This window comes from Fundulus heteroclitus, chromosome 20 (assembly GCF_011125445.2).
Source record: "Fundulus heteroclitus isolate FHET01 chromosome 20, MU-UCD_Fhet_4.1, whole genome shotgun sequence".
Classification (NCBI taxonomy): domain Eukaryota; kingdom Metazoa; phylum Chordata; class Actinopteri; order Cyprinodontiformes; family Fundulidae; genus Fundulus; species Fundulus heteroclitus.
The window spans coordinates 12,531,813-12,554,931 of NC_046380.1; the positions used below are offsets into that span (position 1 = coordinate 12,531,813).

General features: G+C 38.5%; 1 protein-coding gene across 2 annotated transcripts in view; it reads left to right on the plus strand.

Annotated features, from left to right (window-relative positions):
* Window positions 1-23,119, plus strand: part of LOC105918743 (cadherin-22) — a 278,331-nt gene that overhangs the window by 62,393 nt on the left and 192,819 nt on the right. For both annotated transcript variants that reach the window (XM_012853899.3, XM_036151556.1), the window contains exon 2: window positions 17,494-17,593. The gene's annotated coding sequence lies outside the window, so the exon portion shown is untranslated. The remainder of the gene's footprint in view (window positions 1-17,493; window positions 17,594-23,119) is intronic.

Genomic DNA, 23,119 nt, shown 5'->3' on the forward strand with positions numbered 1-23,119 from the left:
GGATAGCACTGAGTTAGAAGATGGTTGATTATCCTGGAAAGTCCGGAAGCTCTCTTACAATACATCTGTCAGCTTATTTATGCTACATTGGCATCATGAGCCACAGTCACTTCTTAGTTTTACTTCGTTTCCATTTGGACAGGTCAGTTAATGGTCACCAGAGCAACAGGAGAAGTTGAGGTCCTGGAGGAAAAATAGTCCTATGTCTGCATTTATTACTCTGAGATGAAAAAAGGCAAGTGGATGGTGTGTGATGTGTTTAATTTCATGGAGAGTTTTCTGTCTCTGTTGGCTCTCTGTTACTCAACTTCTAGTGTGGTGAAGTCAAACTTGAAGGACATGCAGAGCAACTTTATAATGTTTCTGTATAGGAAACTTTCATCAGCATATTGCTTATTCCATCATGTATTCTTTACCAAAGTTTTGTTTGATATTGTTCAGGTAATTGCACAGGATGATAAAGTAAATAGCATTATTTTGAAGGTCTATAACATTCTGCCATCCTCAAAGTGTATTCATCAGTTTTACTTATTCCATTTATTCATATTACTGGGTCCTTAAAGAAAAAAAAGGTTTATTTTAATTCATGGCCTTATCTACATTTCCACTGATCCAATACATTAATGATAATAAAAAAAAATTTAATCTGTTTAGTGCCTACTCTGCCCATACCTGCAAATTTGAAGAGATTTCACCAGTGATCCAGGATTTCTTTGAAATGATCTGTTTTTGCCAATAACAGAAATAAACTATAACAAAACCAAAGATTAAAACAAAAATTACTTGCTAGGATAGTATGATCATGTTGTCAAATATTTTTGCTTGCTAACCTTATTATTAATGTTTTTTTCACACATTCCTGTTTATGGATGTCTCTGAGGTTTTTGGCAGTGTTTCATTGCTATAAATCTAGAAGTAGCACCAAACCAGATACAATTACTTCTGCCAGCATCTTGGCAAATCACAGGATTAGTAAGAAGAAAAGAAAAAAACAGCAGTATGAAGGGCTTTTAACATCTGGTCCAGCTGCTTTTCATCTTTTCTAATCATTTCATGGAATTAAAGCAGAATCTCAATGACAAAATATGTCAAAACAGCCAATTAATTAAAATTCCACATCTGTGATCACCATTATCCATGGAAACATGGAAGTTTTATTTGCAACCACATTAGATTGATGTTAGGCCAATCTACTAGAGGACTAAAGGAAGACCAGAAAACTAAAAGCACTTCAGTCACACCACAAGGCCTAACATAAATGCTTTGACATCTAAAACAAAAATTCTCTCATGTGAAAAGAAGAAAATGCTAACCACCACCACATTATCGTAGCACTCTCCTTAACTGATTCAACTGTTACAGCATTTGTCATTTCACCATTGTTCTCCTCTTTGACAGGAAGGTTTTGTATAAAATCTTAAAAAGCCCTCACCTGTTAACTAATGACATGGAGGTCCTAATTGACTGAACAACGTTTATCTCCTTTATTATATAGTTTCTCCTATGACCCTTTTTACCCTGATAATCACTCCTAATAAATGCCATTCTCCTTTCTTCGCTTTAAGAAAATAAAAAAAGCTTTATATGAAGACGATGTGTGAATTCAGCTGAATATAGGGTCTGGTATATGTTTTCTACTTTGTTTCACCATATTTGGTGATGTTTTTTCTCTTAATTTTCAGTATAGCACAGTACTTGGTATAGGGCTGGCATGATATGTCGGGTAGATTTAGGGACTGAAGCTAGGGCTAATGGCACAGGCTAACAAGTGACATTCTCTCATTAAGTGGGAAGAATTGCTGGAGTGGCCAGTCAGGTGGAGGACATTAAACAAGGTCAGAGCCTCAGGCTGTGATAAGAAAATAAGTGAAAAAGAGAAGAGGCCAAGAAGGCAGGGAAAAGGACAAGACATTTGCTGTGCTGGGAGCAAGCTTTTCTCAGCTCTGACTGGCAGAACCATCATATGAAGAGTTTGAAGCCTGGAGTTTGGTTGCCACTGCTTTTGAGCATGAAACAATTTCAGTCCTTGATAGTCTCTGTGTGTGTGTGTGTGTGTGTGTGTGTGTGTGTGTGTGTGTGTGTGTTTGTGGATGTGTGTGTGTTTTTACAGTAGGGTTTGTCTCTGACTTTCGTGACCGTCACCATGGGGCAAAGTGAATAGTCTCCAGTCTGGAAGGCTATGAGAATTGCTAACAGAAAGGGAAATCAATAATGTCGATAGGATGAGCATTAGGAAGGCCAAGTGGCTTTAACAGCCCCCATTGTCATTCTACTGTTTTTGTAAACCCGTTTGTGGGCTGTTCTTTCTGCAGTCTTCAATTTTTAGATGGGTGAGGAAGACAGACAGTTATGAGGACAGGGAGACAAAGATGGAAGAAGAGAGGCAAAGAAAGGGACCCTTGCAGATAAACAAACTGGAAGGCAACTCTGACATATCATCAGTTTGACCGCAGTTCACAGAGGCTTGAAAGATGTTGCTTTTTCCAGGCCGTCAACCTCTTAACTGAACTCTAGGTGTTTACTTATCAGCTTTAAACACTGCACAAATTTCTCTTCATCAAGGAGGCTGGTCTTTCTAAACCTTCATGTGCTATTAAGTTCAATTATTCCACATTCCCTGCACCATTTAAGATGCTTTTTCATTTAAGCAAATTCAGATTAACCACATCTCACTGAGGCTTAAGTAGACCTCTAATGACTGTTGCTCTTGCAGTGGAAGAGGGGGTAACACTGCTCAGGTTTCAAAAGGTTTATGACCACATTTCTTGCACACTAAAGTTACAGTATAGTTCTGAAAGTTTACAATGTGCCTATGTATCTGGAAAATCATCTATGTCTATCTGGAGTTTAGCAGTAAGCTGGTCTGCAATCATAGATAAGGTGTGTAAGTCTACAACATATGGCTGTATGTGACTATACATGACACTGGTAAAATCTCTGTGATAGGAAGTTGGACTTATATCACAGTTAAATTACAAGAGAAAAGTAATGTAAAAATTCTCAGATTTCTAAACATAGAGAACATAATAAACTTAAGCTTTTTTCAAACATGACATTTCTTTTTCATGTTAAAAAATAGGTTTTACCAGCAGTAAGTCAAATTGTTTAAAATCTTTGGACTGAAATGAGGAGTTTACATGAGGATATACTAAATTTTAACAAGTTGCACTGCTTACATAAAAAGATTTGTCGCACTGATGTCAGTTTCATATAATTCAAAGAACAACACATAGGTGGCTATTTAGCAGCGGCATCTGTACTGATCAAATGCTTCTTAGTCAGTGAATCTGAATCTTTCTGCACTGAAGCCCTGTTCTGTATGGATGCACTTTCTCGCCTTGCATACACGACTGTTTAACTGACTAGATTGAATTCAGAAATCCCAATTCTCTGTAAAAAAATAAATACTCTTATTATTAGAAATAAATCTGCAGTTAATTGTTGGCTGTAAAGAAAATTGGCTCTTTGTCACTAGTAATTTTTCTTAGCAAATGTACAGTAAATGTTTTAAAGGTCATCTTTAGAAGGATGGCTTTGTTCATCTCCTTATGCACTATTTTTGTATTCATTGGAGACAACACAATTATGCTAGAAAAAAATGTGCTCTCATCACCAGGCCTTGCCAGAAAGTTTGCATGAATACAGTAATATGGCGAGGTGACCTTAGTTAATAGGCAATAATCTGTGAATATGCAAACAGTTTGGGTTTTTGTTAGGTTCTCAATCTATAGTTTTAAATTGGAAAATGTAGTTGTTGTTTTTAACTACAATAAAGATATTTGTCTTTATCCATTCCATTTACTGGCAACATCTTTTTCATCTTTTACCACTAAAATATCATATTTTAGCAGTAAACAAATTTTTAAATTTGGCTTGGTTGTGAGGGATGGCATCTGTAAACTGTAATTTTTCAGGACTTTCCATAGATCTTTTCAACGATTATTTTCTGATCGTATGTAGTGCAATTATGAACATCCATCTAACCATCCATTGTCTATACCCACTACGGAGGGGTTGTGCCTATCTCCAGCTGTCATTTTGCAAGAGGTGGGGTACACGCTGAATAGGTCCAGTCCATGACAGGGTAACTTAGGTTACATTTGCACTGCAGGTCTTGATGCTCAAGTCTGATTTTTTGCTAAAATCAGATTTTTTGAGGTGGCGATTCATATTAAATATATATGACCGCCATCAGACTTATGTCTGAACGGTTCAAGACTGCAAAGCAACCCGCATGCACAGATAACAGAAGGAGATGTCACACAACAGTGCGCTGTTGATGGAAGTAATGGTGAATGTAATGGTTTCTAGAAGTGTTCAATAAAGTTTTGTTAAAAAAAACTAAAAAGAAAAAAAAACGGATAACGGCCGGCGTCTCTCCTTGCTATTATTAGAAAGCTGTTGAGCAATGGGAGCCGACAATATTCAGAACATATCATAGTGAGACTAAATACGGTAAGAAGAAAGCAGCACAGCTTTTAACAATGGTCTTTATGGAGTGCTATCTGATACTACTGTGTGTTGATGTGTAGTGAGAGTCAGCAGAGTAATGTTATAGACAGATAAAACGCAACATTCAGACTGCGGACACTTTAAAAAAAAATCTGATTTAGTACCACATATGGAAGTGTTCCGAATCAGATTTTTTGGGGGTAAATATATCGGAATTGGGCCATTTCCTTCCATGAAAAAGACAGATATGGGTTGCATATGGGTAAAAAGATTGGATTTGGGTCGCATTTCCCTGCAGTGTGAACGTAGCCATAAAGACACACAGGACAAACAATCATACACATGATGCACCCAAGGGCAATTTAGAGAGACCAATTAACCTAACAGTTGTGTTTTAAGACTGTGGGAGGAAGCTGGGGTACCCAGAGAGAACCTATGCATGCACAGGGAGAACATGTACACTCCATGCAGAAAGACCCTAAGCCGGGGTTCAAACATGTAGGAAAGGTTCTATGTTTCTTTTTTTCTCTGGCATTTTTTAAGCTTTTAGCTTTATGTTGTGGGTTATTATCCTGTTGGAACAATCATGATCTGCAACTAATTCTGACATTTCAGAAATGTGGCTAAATGTTCTTCACCTGGATGCATTTTAGGTTGCCAAATGCAGCAAAGGAGTCTTCAAAATCAAGCTGAGCTCCCTCCATGTTTCACTATAGGCAGGGTGTTTTCTTTTTCTTTGAAATCTTTATTTTTCTTCCAGTAAACATAAAGCTGATGTGAAGCTTCAGGGCTTCTCAGCATGAATTCTTGCGAATTCCAGTCTAGCATTTTTGCAATTTTCTGTCCACAGTAAAGCACTCTTGAGTGTTCTTTCATGGATCACATTAAGGTTCAAAATGTGCCTAAAAGTGACAAACTTTGATTTTGGTTTGGTTTTTGTAACCTCTCCTTTTACATAGAGTATGTCTTTTTGAGCTCCCCAGATATCTGTCTCATTTGGCTTTTCTGGTCCATGTTAAGTGTGGTGCACCAAACTACCCAGTGGCAGGGTTGTCCCCTTTAAATCATCTGAGCTGCTGATAAAAAATTAGAGGCACCAGAAGCCAATTCAGGTCACTTAGTTCAATACATGACTATAATCCAAGATTTAATAGTCTCTTTAGGGAACCAACATATCTGCCCACGCTATTTTAGCATATCTTTTTCAAATAAATAAATCATTTATTCAAAGTACTTTAGCATACAATAAAGGCAGGCATGTATACTTTAAAGTGTTGGTGTCAAATTAATACCTTTTCATGTGAAATGAGGTGCTGTAAGGGCGCCAGAAAATAATGTGCATTTCTAGTTTTTGTTGTCATTTTTATTGTATTGAATACACAGACACCAACAATATATATTGATTTTCTATAATTATATTTTTATATATCAATATGATTTCAATTTTACCTTGTAAAACCTTTTTTAAATTTTTCTAGTCAACAATGAGGAGCCTTAAGAAAGTCATAAAAATAGCCTCTTTATCTTTTTGACTTATTGTATAATCTCCCTACTTTTTGTTCTCAGTAATGTCTTGTCCTTGAATAAACACATTACCTCAACATTTTTTCCAAGCTTCTTCCAAATTATGGAAATATGCGAACCCTGTATTGGACTTTAATTTAAGGCCTTTTTTTTTCAACTTCTCTTGTTGATTCACTGTGTTTCGTTTACAGGCCATTTGCATTTGGCTGAATAAATCTATGAGTTCCATAACTCTTTTTTTTATAGAAAGTTGAGTTCCAGTATTTGACCACGGTGACGGTGTCACCACAGTGGAGAGCAAGGTTTCCTCTGTGTTGACTGCGGAGAAGACCTTACTCTCCTGGGCAGCGATAGGAAAGTCCTGCCGCTGGCAGTGGTTTAGCTTTAGTTAGTCAACCGGATTTTTCAGTTACAAACACACCTTCCTTGTATTTGACAACATTTACAAATTAAATAAATGCAAGGGTAATGACAGCATTGGTGTCGCTACCTTCAATGTTGGTACAGAGGTTGTTTTTCTATCCGTTTATTCGAAAACCCTGACCTCCCCCACAGGGAACAGTGTTGTACCATTACAGATTGGCAGATTCAGATTCATAGATTTTAAGTTTTTTAATGTTTATTAAATAACCCTCTGTTATGTGTCTGTTAGGTGACAATTTGTGGAAATAAAGTTTGTTATAACCGTAAAACAAAAAAGTAAAAGACATTAAATGTAAACAATTTGAAACTTTCCTTGCTTATTCTGCCAAACCTCTGCTTTTGAGTCTGTTCAGTCGAATTTGGGCGGTCCGGTTGGAAGACGTTTCTTCAGGATAAAGCTGATTCGGGGCAGCAATGAAGCGGCTAGCTCATAAGAAAACTCCTTGTGATCCCCAGCCTGGGATGTGCTTCACACAGGCTCTAATGGCTGCGCTTGGGCTGTGGAACATCTTTTCTGGTGTGGCTGTATCCTTTGGCTTCCTGTGAGGCCTTCACAGGTTGTAGCAGGTGACTTCAGATCAGCCTTTCTCCAGCAAACTTGTAGAAAAGTTACAGACAGCCTTTTTCCATAGCAGTCGGCTGTTTAAGTTCTGATTTTGGAAAAGGGCAGGGATGTACTTAGCTTGGTTGACCCTGCATGTTTGTGGGTCTCTCCTGTGTGGATGCTTTCACAGTCCAGGGGCAAAGTGGAAGATGTGAGGAAGAGAGCTTAGCTTTTTTGTGGTGCCACCCGCTGTGATGGGGCAGTTCTCTGGGGGAGGGAGTGTATAGCTTCTAACATTTCAGAAACAGTATGATTTTGTCTCTCCTGGATGATATCACAACAACACTCTTCGATAATGTCCCCGTAAATGTACTTCAGCCAGTTTTTTGTGACTCTCTCGTTCTTCGGGAGTAAGTGAAACCTTCATGCATTTTTGAGCCCCCTTGGACATATCAGCTCTCCTTTTGAGCAACCGCTGTGAAGTTAGTTTTAGGTTTATTATGGGAAATTCATACTCCGTGGCTTCAGTGGCGTCTGCCTCCTGTTGCAGGGAGGCTGATAAGGGGCAGACATCTGCTTGCTCCTCCAGCTTCCCCTTTCCAGCGGAGCAGTCAGACATGCTAGCACAACTTACAGCTGGTGCATCAGCTGGGTGGAGGTGGGAAGGGGAAAGCAGGAGGAGGCCATTTGTTTGTTGTTGTGCTTTGATTGGAGAATATGAATTACGTAGACAGACAACTTATATAGAAAGATAAACTTTTTTTTCTGATCTGACTGTTTTTGAACAAAGAAACAAAGCTGATAGTCCATGAGCAGGTTCTTTGGTATTCAGTTGTGACGTTCACAGAGCCTCATCAGTGCACAACAGATCATATTATACCCCCAAAACCTCAGAAAATAATTATTTGTTGTCATGGCCCCTTTAATATCAAACTAACCATCAGAATGGGGAAGAAAGAGGATTTTGCTGGTGTTTAAACAATGGGTGGTTGTTGGTGCTGGATGGAGTAGCCTGGGTATTTTGGGAACTCCTTATCAGTTGGAAATTTCTTGTAAAGCAAAGAGATGGTCTGAAATATGAGAAAATATCCATTGGGCAGCAGTTTTATGGATAAAAAGGCCTCCCTGATGTCAAAAGTTAGAGGAGAATGTGCAGACTGGTTTACAGTAAAAAAAAAAAAAAAATGAAACAGTAGTTTACATATCCACTGTTTAGACACAAGGCTTTTGGAATATAACTTTTTGATGCATAACAAGCCAGATATTAATGGAAATTACCTACAGGGCTAATGCTGCAGAACACCACACTTTGTGCCACTCCTTTCAGCTAAGTACTGAAACCTGAGGGGCTTTGCCACAGAAGCTAATCACAATTGAAGACTAACAGACATTCAAGGTTGGAATTTAGCGTAAACAACATTAAAAGATACCTTCATCCCGTTTGGTATTGGTTGAGTTAAGCTGCTGATGGTGGTGCTGTGATGATGTTAAGGATATTTTTTCCACAATTTGAGCCCCTAAATCCAACATGAGCATTGATTAAACAATATGCTACCTAAATGTTGGAGATAACAATGTCTTTTCCTTAATAACTTCTTATTGTTGCCTCCAGCAAGATAATGCACAATATCGCTTAGCTCCGATCATTCCTGAATATGACGATGAGTTTATTGCATTTCTGTGACCAGTACAGTCACCAGATTCAATTCAATAGCACGGCTGCTCTATTGATCTGTTTAAACTATGGTTTGCATCATGAATGTGTAGCTGACAAAAATGTTTCAAACGGTTGATGCTATAATGTCAGTATGGACTAAAATCCCTGATAAATGATTCTCACACTTCATTTGATCTAACCCAAAAATAATTAAGGCAGTTCTGAAGAGAAAGGCAAGTCCAACCCAAAACTAGCGAGGTCTACTAAATAAGTTCTCTAGTAAATGTGTATGTGTATACGCGTATGCTCAAATTGTGAGAACCACACTGATCATTGTTTGACAGAGAAACAGAGGTACTTCTTTACAGTAATATTTAAAAGATGCACTTTTCCTAATCTCATTTTTGACTCAGCCATGCTTCCACAACTCTCCCACAGACACAAAACAAGATGGAAAGACAACACCAAAATACTTGTATATACAGTGTTTCTGAATGAAATTCAGCCATTATGTGCTTCCACACTAACTTCAGTGCACATTGACATTAGCTGCAGCTCCATTTAGTTGTCAAACAAACTTGGTGATATGCTGAGCCAAGCATTAGCGATAATATATATGATTGTATACCATAGAAGGTTTCGTTCAGTGCTGTGCATTAGGATTGTTCTTCGCACTGTGGATGTGGTGGTTAGCACTGTTCTCTCTTGTGAACAATCTCTCTTGTGGTCCTAAACTGTTGAGTTTGTCTGTTGTATTGTATGCTGTTCAGTTTTAAAATGATAAAGAAAAACAATAACAACACTATCAGATTCAACAGCTTGACTTCTTGGCATATCTTTGCCTTACAAATAAACATCTGCACCCGTTGAAGTCAGATTCCCTTTCTGAATGTGTGCTCGTAAAGCACAAAACACATATTTCAACTGTTAACCGTTAAGAGAAATTTTGAAGCTCTGTCTCTGGATACATTTGAATACGGATGAACAGACACAAACAGCACTCACTAGGAAATAGTTTGCACATCTCTCTTTTCCAGCATTTGCTCACATGTGCGATCACACACAAATCCACACACACATTGAGTCATAACTTGGTGTGTTTATAGCCATGGGGAAGTCTTTTATGCACATAACTAGATTATCTCACAGTGAGCTCTGATCAGCTTAATTTGGATTCAACCTACTTAGCCTTTCCTCATCTTTCTGTCAGTCTGTCTTCAAATTCATCTATCATTCCTTGAACTTGAGATGCAAATGGATTGCTTGTATGTCTGCATATCACTTTAAAAAAAATCTTGTTTTTGATAAGGATTACATTTAGCAAATTTTACCTCTGTTAATTTTTTTCTGTTTTCCCTTGTTCATGGCAAAACCTAGCTAATCTCACGGTAGTTATCCTGTTTTATAAATAACAAGCAAATCACATAAAATCTCTTGGGTTTATCTAAGAGTCACGCTTTCCACTGATATTTTTTATTTAGCATTGAAGCTACATGTAATGAGCTCATTCTGTCCCTGTATATTGGCATATTGCCAATGCCAAAATTACTACTAGTATTTCAGTGATTCTTTGATTGCAAAATTGTTTGAATCACCTTGGAAATTGTTTCACAGTAGAGTTCCAAAAGTATTTATATCCCTTGAACTTAAATGTATTTCAGTTGGCTTGTATGTGATAGAACAACATAAATAATGCATATTTAGGAAGGGAAAACAGTTAATGGTTTTCAAAAGTCTTTACAAATAAAGTCCTGAAAAGTGTGGCACCCTATATTATGTTAATATTGCTAAATAAAACAATTTTTAACCATTTGCCTTCACAAGTCACCTAATTACTTTACTGAGAGCACCTCTCTGTAATTCAATCTCAACATAAATTCAGCTGTTCTGTGAATGCATCAGAGGTTTGTTAGGGAACATGAGTGAAAAATCCACATAACTGAATACAAGGAACACATCAGACAGTTCATGGATGAAGTTGTGAAGACATTTTCAGCAGGTAGTAACAAAAGTGCGAAACAACTGCAGTGCTGCAATTGAGAAAGACTCCTGTATAGGTGTCAAAACGTTTTCGAAAAAAACTGAGCGAAAGTACGGCTGCCTCCAATTTATACCTTTTTGCTGTTGCCAAGCCCCTGAGAACTGAGAATTTGCACTAAGGCTACTCTTCCATAAAGCCCAGCTCTATGAACACTACAACTTACTGTGGTCCTATTGACAGATGCTCCCGTCTCTGGTGTGGAACTCTGCAACTCCTTTAGGGTTACTTTTGGTCTCTGTGCTGCCTCTTTGATTAGTACCCTCTTTGGCCAGTCTGTGAGTTTTGGTGGGTGGCCCTCTCTTGGCAGTTTTATTGTGGTGTGCTTTCCATTTAAAGAAGATTAATTTAAAAAGATGATGTGAATATAAAAGATTTAGATTTTCTTATTACTTCGCCCTAACTTGTACTTCTCAACAACTTCACTGACTTGTTTGGTTAGCTTCTTTGTCTTCATTGTGTGATATCTCTTGCGTAGACGTGTTGCAGCCTCTGGGGCCATTCAGAAAAGGTTTATACTGACAAATCACTCATTAGGTGAACCTTCTAAGGTGATTGGTAGCACCAGAATTTTTGAGGTCTTCATTGCAAAGGAGGTAGATAATTTTTTTTTAAATATATTTTTTTGTTTAAATTTTTTTGTCAATTCACTTGACTAACTTGCACTATTTTATGCAGATCCAGCACAGAGAATAAGATCAAGAACATTTAAATTAGAATTGTAACAAAATAGGTACAAAGCCAAAGGGGCTGAATGTTGTTTTAAGGTACTCTGAATAGATAAATACGTATTGTATACATATATCAGCCTCACTGCAACTAAAACTAAATAATTGTGATGAGAATGGAGAGAACATTTGTAGTTATTTTATCTATATAAACTGAACTGTGGGAATTTAAACTTAAACCTTGTTTTGTTTTCACTTCTACACACACAACTATTATAATAGGAAGAAAATATTCAAAAGAAAGACCAGTAACATTTCATTATCGAACATAGAAGAAAAAGATGCCTGTTGATGTTAAAGTTGACCACTGAACTATTTAATAGAAGCAGATCATGCGATAAAAATCTAATTAATTTTAGGTTTTGCCATTTACTGTGGTGTTTAGCAGCATCAGGTACAGGGAGATGTCAGTATATATTTGATATTTTACATAAGATTGCTAACACATTTGTGTTTGGGAAGGAATACTATTGGTACAACCAATCTTCCAGTAACATCTAATAAGAACTATTTACTTAAGACTTAGAGGGGAAGGAATTAGGAAAGTATGAATATGTGAGAAGTGGAAAATACTGAGTTGAGGAGTAAGTTCTGAGGCTCAGAATTTAGCCCTTGTTCATGGATGTCAGGTTTTAATGTAATGTGTCACATTTTTTTCCGTTTTTGGGTGATGAGCTACAAGTCTAGTTCATTACTGAGGTCGAGTGAAAGACAGGAAGATGAGGGCACAGAATCAAGAAAGTCACAGACACAAAACTGGAGGGGAAAAAGGATAAAGAGACACAGAAATAGCAAGGAAAGGTAGGAACAAAGGCCGTACCGAAAAGCATGAAATGCTTAGGAAAAGAAGTGGGATAGAAATAATGAAGAATTGAAGGAAAGTGGGGATAAGTGAGGAATGGAGGAGAACGAGGGCACAGCAAAGACAGAACTGAGTAGGGTTGAGGAGGCACTGGGCCTGGGGGATTGCTGTGCGTTTATCCTCCTCTGCAGAAGGCTTCTGAAGCACTACCTCAAGAAAAGACTTAAAAGCAGGGTGGCTGCTGCTCAGTGCTGATCTGTTAATACCCACAGATACATGAGGCTTCGCCATAGCACTCTGGGGGTGGGGTTGGAGTGGCACAGTGTGTATAAGTGAGCTTGTTAGTTTGTGTGTGTTTTCCTTATGTGTTCCAGGATCGTATCATATCTCTGCAGAAGATATTTCATCCCCACCCCTAGCTTGGCCCATCTCACCCGGAGACATGAAGTAACTGAATCGATTAAAAGATTAGATTGGACTGGCATGTGGTTGTGTGTCAACGTTGCCACCTAAAGCTGCTGCTGCTGCTGTATGGGTGGGGTTTGAATGTTGGATGTGTTAGGCTATCCTGTTTTAAGATCCTGTATAAATAGACTCCTACCTCCTGGGAATCAGTGTAAAACACCCCGAGAGCCTTAGAATGCAGCAAAATATACACACTGGGAGGTGGAAAGCTGCATGGGATTTGAGATGGATGATGCAGAGAGGACCCTGCCATGTGCTCTCAGGGGTTGTACATGATTAATTCAATAAAAGTAATGCAGGGTGAAATCTGGTGATGTACAGATCTTAAGATTCTTTTCTATTACCTGTCCTACTTTAAAAAGTTAGGTTTTCCTAATTATCAGAAAATAAACTATGAGTATTCATTTCGGGCCTTCTGCCAGTTTGCTAGTGCTACTACAAGACTAGTAGTGTAGTGAGATCCAGAAGATTAGTATACCCTCAATGATTCCATGTTTGTCTTCAACCAGATCTGAGGATGGTGTTGCTCCCTTTGCCTCCAGGAGTCAGGTAAAGAGACAGGTGGAGAGGCTGGACCGGCACAAGGCTGCTGTTCCAGATAGTGTTAGCCCCAGACTCCTGAAAGCCGGTGCAGAGTAGCTCTGTGGGATTCTACAGAACTTCTTCAATCTTAGCCTAACCCAGAAGAAGGTTGATGTTGTTGAAAAACTCCTTCCTTTTTCCAATATCAAAGAATACACACGTACCAGTCGTCAATGGCTACAGACCTGTTTCCCCTACTTCCCACATCATGAATGTCCTAGAGAGACTCCTGTTGGCCCACCTGAACAAGCAAACTATCAGTAGGCCTGCAGTTTGCTTATTACTGTGAAGTTGGAGTGGAAGATGCCATCATACATCTGCTTAAAAAAAAAAAACACTGTCATCTGGATAAAGCAGGCAGCACTGTGAGAATCATGTTCTTTGTTTTCTCCAGTGCATTTAACACAATTCAGCCTGATTGGCTTTGTCAGAAACTCCTGAAGACATAGGTGAAGGCATTATCAAACCCCTGAATAAAAGACTACCTGATAAGCAGACCAATATTTGTGAGCCTCACGGTTGGTGTACCAGAAAATCAGTAGTACATGAGCACCGCAGGGAACTGTAAGCTCACCTTTCCTTTTTACCCATATATCGATTCCCAGTACAAGACAGAGTCCTGTATTCTACTCAAGCATTAGATGACTCTGCAGTCGTGGTGTGTCTCACACAAGAATGGACAAGAAGCTGAGCATAGGGAGCTGGTGGAATGCTTTGTAGGTTGGGTTGGAAACATAATCTCACCTTGATTGTGAATAAAACAAAAGGACATTATTGTAGGTTTCAGGAGAAAAGGGAATAAGACAAACACTACTTACATCATGTTAGAATAAATGGAGGTGAAAGGGTAGTATACATATCCCAGTGTTCACCTAGAGAGCAGGCTGAACTGGATATGCAACGGTGAAGCCGTTTGCAAAAAGGGTACAGAGCAGACTGTACTTCTTGAAGAAGCTGATGTCCTTCAGCAAGATGCTGCCTATCCTCTTTAAGTCTGTTATGGAAAGTATAATATTTTCAAAAGTGTAAAAGTATAATCTCTGTCATCTCTTGAGATAGCAGCTTTAGAGACAGTGAGTTTAAAAAAAGCTTGACAAGCTAATAAAGAGACTGGCTCTGTTTTGGGTGACTCTCTGGGTGACCTCTCGAGATTCTTGTGCAAAAAGTGATTCTTCATAAAATGAAGACAATTGAGTATAACCTTGAGCGTCCTCTTCATCAGACTGTCACACCACAACAGAGTGTCTTCAGCCAGAGAATTCTTCGGATTCGCCGCAATGGTGCATTAACACCGAACGCGATTACAGCAAAATTTCCTCGTGAATTGCATGCCCATTTTTGCTATGACTCTTTGCCTACATAAACGGTGACAATGGCCTCACCATGCTTTACTGTATCATCAAATAGGAGGAGATTCTATTCGCTTGTCTGTTCAACTCAACAGGGCGGAGCAGGATTTTACCAAGCAAGTCACGGTGCTGTGTTCAATGTGGAAAGCTGAACATGTCACGATTTGGGTTTTGTTGTGGTTTGATTTTGTACTTTGTTTTATGTTATCAGTTCTTCTAGCCTGCTCCGAACACTTCTGTCACCAGCCTTTATTCAGTTCACCTGCCAGCATTCTTTCACCTCTTTCTCACCACCCTATTTGTCTTTCTGTCACTCCCCTTCACCAGTCTCCATCCAATCAGCTTCAGTTTTACTTCCAGCCACTTTTCCCCCCTGATCAGCTCCACCCATTCTGGTAATTAGTTTCACTCCATTCACCTGCTCACTCCTCTACTCTGTCTCCTGCACTCGGCTAGATCATTGTCTTTACGAGCCCTTGGTGAGTTTTGTCCAGCATTCCCTTTGTGTCTTTCTGTTGACGTTACCCAACTGCCTTTTTTTTTTTTTTTTTTACTTCTGAGCCAGCCTGTATCCTGAACCTGTTTTTCCTGCCATGTCCGACTGCTTACCCGCTTTACCGACCCAAATCTGCCTTAGGATTATCCGAGCTTGCCTTATCCCTGTCTGTTCTCCTGCCTGTTTTTGGACTGCTTTTCGTGTACCAGTGTTTGGACTGCCATACTGATCATTGAGCCTGCCTTTCCCTGTATTGTCAAGATCGCCTCCATTAAACCTGCTTTTTCACTCACCCTGCTTGTCTGGCTGAATACTGGGTCAATCTGTCCTCGATTCATGACAGAACATCAGTGTTGGCATCCCTGCGGGTCCAGCAGATCCTTCAAAAATGCTCCCACTTTGGGGAGTCTAGGAGCTACGGCTGGATAAGGCTGCTTCCCACGGTTCTTCCCTCTGTCCAGAATCTGAAACTGTTATCCCGATTCGGGGACGGATTACCCGTACAACAAAGGCAAGAACAGCGGGAGATCTGAGCAAGAAGCCGGCAAGAGAGAAAACCAGAGCTTGCTGCAGAGGTGGCAGCTGGCTGCACTTCACTCTCGCTCCGCTCACCGCGCAGATTGCATTGCGGGCTGCAACACTGCTCCTGACCACGCCTTTCGCATAGGGATAATATGTAATCCCTCGCTCTGGCCGCCTCATTCGTGTTCGGTGTGAACGCACCATAAGACTACAGAAGATCTGTTCTCTCCACTGTCATCAACATCTACATCAACTCTTTAAAGAAACCTGCAAATAAACCTACTTTATTAATCCTTTGGGAGTAATAACATATTTTTTTTAATTGAATTGAATTTCCATTGGGCAACAAAGGGACATGTTGGCAACAAAAAGAGTTCCCACTGCACTCTATTATATATTGTGGGACACACAATTTAAAAGATGTATTGACAGTAAAATAAATCTGAAAGTTTGATTTCAGAAATTACGCACTAAATCGAAACACAGCCAATTACATGAACACATTCCAGCACAAACTGAGAACAAGCTTGTCTTTATGCTGAGACTGCAGACACATCTCCTGCTTTTGGCATGCAAGGATGCAATAGCCCTTAAAAGCCAGCCAAATACCCTGAACTCTCCCAGCAGCACTCCTACAAAATACTTTGTGGGACACAGCCATGAAACATTCTTCAGAATTACAAAACACATGCAGATGACAAGCATACTCACATGATCCCTCCAGTAATTCTGTGAATGTAAAGATTTGGTCCACTGTTCCTCTTTGCAGATCTGAGGTTTAATAATCAGTTGGAGCCTCCTCTCCAACAACGCAGTGTAAACTTTATCTGAGGATGCCAAGAAGAGTGATCCCAAGATAGTTGGAACACATTCTCCCATCCACTTTTTTTCTTTTTTTTATTGGGACCACCACGGCAGTTACAATGTCCATAGCCTTCACCATCTCAGGCCGAATCTTATCCAAACGTGGTACCATGCCATTGGAGAGCTTTTTATTTATCCTACTGTGACATGAAAATGGATAAACCACAGCCTACTTTAGAAGAGACAGATAATTCTTTAATTCCTTCATAGATGTCTGACTGGTGATGAAAAATGTCATAGATTTATTAGATAGTTTTATAATTGCCAACGTCATGATGATGATTCTTTATGCCCCACAACTTTTATTAAAGTTTCATCTCGGGCACTTGTCCCTTATAAGCGATCAGCATGCGTCAGCTAAACAAACATATACCCAGTTTAAATGACCTCTATTCCAGCTAATCGGGAGATTAATCATGTCCTGCTAAATTAAAAGGCCTAAATCCCTGAATTTCATCTTGCTTACAGGGTTTCTGGCTTGTAATCTAGACTCACTGGATAACGGGAGTTTTTTTATTTTTTATTTCATCATTAGGACAAAGTTTGTGTGGTTAGATAGTAATTAACAGTCAAGGAGCTACAGTGTAATATCAAGGGATCTCTGGTATAAGGGTCTGTGAGGGTCTGGGAGGCTGGGGGTGTGAAGCGGGTAATTAAATGAAGATTGCAGACTCCACCTCCTCCTCATTCTCATCCGTCCCGAAACATCGCTCCCTCAACCTTGTACTGCAGATGAGGAAAGCAGTTAATGATTGTGTTTGTTTAAACCACTTTACAGCCAGCCCAATAACTCACTCTTATTTTCTCCAGGCAGATCTAAGGTGTCTTTTTTGTCGTCTATTTTATTATCCCTTTTCATCCCACCATTTTTCTACACATTCCATTAGCAGATTGCGTCCCCCCCCCCATGCTTCCCCCCCTCCATCCACTCACCTGCCCCTTAACACTCTGATTAAAATCTAACTGGGGAATTTATTCACTTTATCTGAAAAAAAAAACAAAACAAAGAAGTTCACCCTTGGGTATGTTTTATTTATCTTTTTTTAGAAGTTCAAGAAGAATGTTGGAGCAGGAGTACTGTCAAGCTGAAGGACCTAAGAGTCATCATTCACACGGAGTGACAGCAAGGTCATCGGGCTAAGGAACGGTGAGTCTGTTATTTGCATACACCATTGTCCATGAAGTACTTAGGGGAAAAAGGTGACAGGAAAACCATTACTAATCTGGCCAGCAGACTGTTCAATCTTTATTTAGCTGTTATCTACTTTCATGCATGCTTGCCCTCTGAAAAATCAAAGCTGTGTAATATTGTTGTCAAATTTATCAGTGGTTGGCACAGCTTTAAGACATTTTATTGTGCATCATACAGAAATGGGTGGTAGGCCATAGGATTGCAATTCTGGATTCATGAATACGGGCCCGATATAACTAAAACAATAAAATTGTCAGTAATGTGTTTAAGTTGTACTCTGAGAATTGCTGTCAAGTTTGAAAACGTATTGAGTTATTAAATTGAAAACAATTACACAATTCTATTGCATTCACAACTTATTTCTTTGGCAGTATCACATCTGAGGTAATCAGTTCTTAATTTCCATAATAGAATAGGCAAGTTTGTTGTTGAGGCAAAAAGGGGAAAATATCTGTGTCTGGGTTGTTGTGTTGTGTTGTGTGTGCATGCATGCATGTGTGTATGGGAGTAATTTTGCTTCTTTCTGAATGCAGCAAATAGTACATGCATGTATTTCTTCTGGATTACCCCACTTTTTAAAAACCTCTGAGTCAGTAAGCTTACTGGCCTTACAGACTCCTCTTAATATGTCTAGTCCTGTGTCAGGCCTTTGACTATCAGAGTTAATATCTAACCGAAGGATCCAATCTCAAGATTATGCATGTTTGATTTTGTTTACACCATCTGCTCTCATATGTAATTGAATGTACTGCATAGTATAATCTGATAGATCCGGTGGGGGAAGTGGTAATATTTTCCAGCTGCTTGTATTCTTGTGTGTGTATGTGTATCTAAAAGAACCCAAATGGCCTGCCAATGTCCTGCTGAAATAAGTCCCAGTCTTCTGGAGAATTCTACTTTGCTAAAATTCAGCACACAAAATTAATGTTTTGCAATGAAAAACATGTGGACAAAAATCAGGAAAAAAATGACAGAATTCTTGCTTTTGAGTTTGTAACTATCAATTAAAAAACAAGCCCAACAGGGTAAATAGATGTATTCTAGTAAACATCCACAGCTCTTGGTACAAGAGTTACATTAAAGAAGGAGAAACAAATTTCTTAGCAAAATGTGGTGCCCAGAGTAAACATACTTGGTTCAAGGTAAGAGTCTCTCAGCATGGTTGAGCATAGTTTAATATATACTAAATATCTAAATCTTTTTATTGTATTGCAGTTAAAGAGTGGCTGTTGCAGACTGGTCAGCACATTTCCTTCGGACTAAAATGAACATACGTATACTGTATAAATAAAAAAATAACCGAGAGGTGATGACAGTTTTACACCTAAATATTATCCGTTTTCTGATATACTTTTTTTGTTTTCTATTATGTCACAAGAAATATCCTGGAGCCCTGTCATAGCCCTACATGGTGCCTTCACATTTATTACCAGACACAGTAGCATTATAACAAATAACTGTTGTGCCACTCAAATATAACTAAGGAATTCTCAGCAGCTGTTCTTACATTATATTAACATTTATGTCACAATATACACAATAGTAGTTATTTTCTGATTTTTCTTTTAAGAAAGAACATTTGCAGCTGTTAGTTTTATGAAAAAAATCCCATACTGTATGCCTAACAAAACTTGCAAGGGGATTATTGTTTTATTGAGTATTCTGCCTAATATCAGCCTATCCATTATTGTGTTCAGATTATATAGATGCAATTCTTTGAGTTTTGCAGTTATGTCCTTTACAAAGAAATACTAAGAAGATATTTAGATTTTTATTTGATATTTGCCTTGTGAATTATCTTAGTTCAATTATTTATTTTACATGATCAGAGAAGGATCAGTCACAGAGGAAACCACACATTGCTATACTGTACAGGTCATCATTTTAGCAATCTACTTGGGACAACATTTTTTACTTGAGTGCAGTCTTTGACCAACTGGATCTGGTGGTATTATATATTTCATTGGATATAATTCACATTCGTAAGACTTAACTAAATTGGTTTATATATAGTAGGTTTTTATATATATATATATATATATATATATATATATATATATATATATATATATATATATATATATATATATATATATATATATATATATATCCCTAATGTAACCTTAGATGTTGCAAAAGAGTGTCTCCATTTGTCTTTGCACACTATTTTTGTGCCAATGCAGTATTAAAATGCTTAGTTATTGCCTTTAGTTTTTATCCAGAATAAAGTCACTTCTTATCTCAAAGATTACAATCAATGTCAATGCACTTGTCTAATGTTCTTTTTTACAGGATTTAAATCCTGTGTTTACAAAATGTTGTTCCACAGATGAGAAAAAAAATATCCATTAGACTTCAAAACCATAACCAAAGGATACAAAAAAGTTGTTTGAAAAGAAATTATTGTGCTTTTTCTTCACCCCAGAGAGGAACGACAGTTCAAAGAGTTGGAACTGGGTAAAAGTATGTCACTGGTAGCAAGCCAGGATGAGGTATTACTTGCTTTAAATCCTTCTGCACTGATCAAAACCAGACTTACTGAGCACACTATGAGGTTGGTACTTCATACACACGCAAGCTTTGATCACTAGAACTTGTTACACGTACACTGATCTGGTATAGTTCCCAGGCCACATGACAGACAGCAGTAGACTTACTGTCTGGCTAAGGAGGATAATTTGATGTCACTCTGTTTTCTTTCTCTCAGTAACTGATCTATTTTGTCCAACTGTAGCACCAGCTGTAGCTGTATTAATAATGTATCAATATATAAGTCTAAAATTGAGAGATATGCTGATGTCATAGTTGCTGTGTTTTTGTATCAAACCATCTAGCTAATACATTGCCATATCTGTTTATTTTTTTATTATGAATGTTTACCAATAATTAAATCTTCTAATTTAATATTTAGGAACAGTTTGCTTTAGACTAGAAAATCTCTCAGGCATGACAAGTCATGATCCGGATTAACTACTTTAAACTAAAATTATAATATTAAGCCAAAATGTATAAGATAAAAAAATGACTTTCTTCTAGGCATTAGAAACCTATTTATCAGTTTACTTAATTTAATGTGTCTCTTTCTAAAGAATTCCAATATTTTAGTGGGTGAAAAGGGTCATCCCTTTGTTAGTTTTCACTGTCTGCAAGCCTTGTCTGTAAAACTACGTTGAACTTCCTGAATTTATTTGCTCATGCATTTGTGCTCACACGCCTCCATATGTCTCATAATCCAAGAGACTGGCACACATCATAGTACTGGGAGCCGGGGAATTCAGAGCCATTCTGCCACATTCATCAGTTTAAAGAAACAGACAGAGCAAACTTATGTGACGGTGTTTTGCACATTACGGAAAAATAAAGACAGATTTTCACTGAATGAGGAATCCACTGTGGAACTGTTTCAACAGGGCAATTTTACACCAGCTTATGAACAAGAGAGTGAATAGGGGGATCCACACTGTTTAGAGAATGCCAGATGTTACTCAAGAGAATCCATCTGCAGCAAGACTGACCATGGATGAAAGGATTCTAAATTGGCTCTGAAAAATTTGGTTGGGACCTTACAGGCAGCTGAAGAAAATATTTGTGTTTTATGAGATGTTTGCCAATTTAATTTAGTCTCTGTGTGTTTTGTTTTTGTTTTGCCTTTGTCATGAAGATTTTTTTTTCATTGCCATTACTGTTTGTCTTTTAAAGTGCACAACTTTACAAATGCCATGTAGCCTATGCATATAGGCTACATGTATAGCGAGAATGTAAATAGCTTCAAATTATTTTAAGCAAAATGTCTTTACATTTATCCTGTATGAAGGCTACCTGGCCAACCTGGTCAGAATTTTCCTCAGAGCATTGGGATCAGGTTGAGTTTAAGGTTAAAAAAACAAACAAATGAACAAAAAAAGTAAGTTATAAGGATACAATCTGAAAGTACATAGATAATATGGTTACTTTTGAAATTGGGTGCCAGTTTCTGGCAGCATTCATGCAAAACAAGCCAGCTAATGTCATACTATCGTTCTAAGATAGTGCTTTAGATGGTTGATAAAAACACAATAAAAACATTACCAAGTATGAGACTGCTGCGTGTTTAAACCCTGTTATCCATCTCCAGAGATGTTGTGATTCAGTGACAGATGGAAGAGCTGAGAGGCAACAGTATAACATACACTAATCATTAAAGTGGGAAAAAGTATGTGTTTGGGTTTATATTTGTTCTGTGTATCCTCAAGATTGAAGCAATGTTTGGTCCAATCATTTGGTGTTTTAGCTCAGACAGGTGGCTGGCAGTAAGGAATGCTCTAACAGAATCCAACTCCTCTTGCCATTTATTGATCTATATCTTTTAAGAAGTAACAGGCAGATCTTTTGTGGGTGTGTCTGCAAATGGTGGTGGCAGTTATAGGTTGCAACGTTGATGTGGGGACTGTCAATAGTAGGGCAATAGTTGTAATTTATTAATCAAACATACCATTAAGACCACTGATAGATTAAGTAAATAACATGGGTTATCTCTTAATCAAAAACAGATAAAAATAGGATTTGAGTGAGTTTGACCATGGCCAGACAATGACTACAAGACTGGTTCAGAGCATCCACAACTACATCTTTTGTGAAGTGGGTCAGTGGGCCGACATAGCGACAGACTACCCAGAGGGCCTGTGCTAACCCCTGTACAATGTCAAATGTGTCAACAATGAGCATGTAAGTTATAGAACTGGACCCAAAAAGATAGGAAACAAACTGCATAGTCTAAAGAATCACGTTTTTGTCTACATCACGTAGATGGCCAGCTGGACGTCGATAACTTACTTAGGGGACATTCTGAAACAAGATGCGTTGTATCAAGATGGCAAGTGTAAGAAGACTCTTCCCTCACTCTGCCCATCACTGAGAAATACGTAGTAATATTTCATAGAAGATGTATATAGTGACAGCCAAAGCTATCTATAGGGTTTATATGTAGAGCATGAACCTGTAAGGACCAGGATCCAAGCACCTGTAGGTGTTTGTGAGAGTGCACTTGTGTATGTAATCTATAAGAGAAGTGTTCAATAGTGGTTGTGAGAAGCCAACGACCAGCCCACCAGAGCACTGAGGGAGATGCCAGGGGAACCAGAACCCCCAACGCCCAAAAGGGACCCCAGAGCAAACGCTCTTAACCACACAAGAGAAAAAAAGGGACGCTTTACACACACTCACTCAGCACACACATCCTATGCTCCCAGGTCCAGGTATGGGCACCCCAGATCAGGGACCTCACAAGTAATAAAGGTGAACTCATTTCAAGACAGTGGATGATTAGGGCTTCGAAATTTTGTAATTTTTGCAAACCGTGTACACCATTTTACGTAAACTGTCTTAGCAGTGTAATACAGGGTGTCTGTCTGATTAGCTGGTATCTACGGAAGTGTAGAGCTGCTACCGGGGCAAAAAGTAACAAAAAAGTAAAAGAAAGTAAAAAGAAAAGTAGAGCTATAT